Raw genomic sequence first — 1,130 nt, forward strand, 5'->3', positions numbered from 1 at the left:
CTGTGAGTTCGCATATTCTCTGATACGTTCTTTGTGCTTACCATGGGGCTTAAATTTAGAAACCTAAATCTATAACAACCTCTTTGTAACAACAACTTAATTTCAATAGCATGCACACACTCTGTCCCTATCCCCGTCCATTCCCCACACCTCTAGGTTGTCCTTGTCATAAATTGCATGTTCAAACAATGTGAGCCCCAAACCGCCGATTTGTCATTGCATTTTGCGCATTTGCCTTTTACATCTTGTAGAAAGTAAAAAGTGGAGTTACAGACCAACAGTGAAAAACACAGGCATTTATATTCGCCCATGTTGTCACCCTTATCAGAGATCTTTATTTCTTCATGCTACTTCGATCCAGTGGGTCTTGAGCATTTCTTGTAGGGCTGACCTAGTGGTGACAAGCTATTTATATTGTCTCAATTGACTTTTGAGAGATTTAAGATCCTGGCTTCTGAAGACAGGCGGAGCTCAGCTGTCTGCCTGCCTCCTACCAGCTGTGTGACCTTGAACCTGACTTATTTTCTCCAAACTCAATTTCTCCTCAACTTTTGTTTATCTGGGAATGTCTTAATCCCCTCGTTTTTTTCTTTTTCTTTTTTATCTTTATCATTTTTTTAAAATATGGAATGCTTCACGAATTTGTACGGCATCCTTGCGCAGGGTCCATGCTAATCTTCTCTGTATTGTTCCAATTTTAGTAGATGTGCTGCCAAAGCGAGCACTCCCCGCATGTTTTGAAAGACAGTTTTGCCAAATATAGAATTCTTGGCCGGCAATTTTTTTCTTTTTGTTTTGGGCGCTTTAAAAATGTCGTCCCACTGCCTTCTTGGTTCCATGGTTTTTGATGAGAAATTGACACTCAATCTTATTGAGGCTCCTTTGCATGAGCCACGTCGTTTCTCTCTTGCAGCTCTCAGACGTCTCTCTCTATTTTTGGCATTCAACAGTTTGCTCACAACCCAAGCGCCGTGGGCCTATTACTCTCAGCCCTTTTGGATGTCACGGAGCCTCGCATTTTTCTCCATGCCGTACCATCACCAGGACTGGGGGAACATGTTCCAGGTAACTTGGAAGAGGCAGTGTCACCTGTGTCACTCCAGCCCTGAAGCCACCGCGCTGTCGCCTTG

The 1,130-nt window shown here is 43.3% G+C and overlaps 1 non-coding gene across 1 annotated transcript; it reads right to left on the reverse strand.

Annotated features, from left to right (window-relative positions):
* Positions 1 to 618: 618 nt before the first annotated feature.
* Positions 619 to 725, reverse strand: LOC143652927 (U6 spliceosomal RNA). The gene has a single exon (XR_013160973.1). It is a non-coding gene; the product is annotated as a U6 spliceosomal RNA (small nuclear RNA).
* Between the last annotated feature and the right edge of the window lie 405 nt (positions 726 to 1,130).

Source organism: Tamandua tetradactyla, chromosome 12 (genome assembly GCF_023851605.1).
Source record: "Tamandua tetradactyla isolate mTamTet1 chromosome 12, mTamTet1.pri, whole genome shotgun sequence".
Classification (NCBI taxonomy): domain Eukaryota; kingdom Metazoa; phylum Chordata; class Mammalia; order Pilosa; family Myrmecophagidae; genus Tamandua; species Tamandua tetradactyla.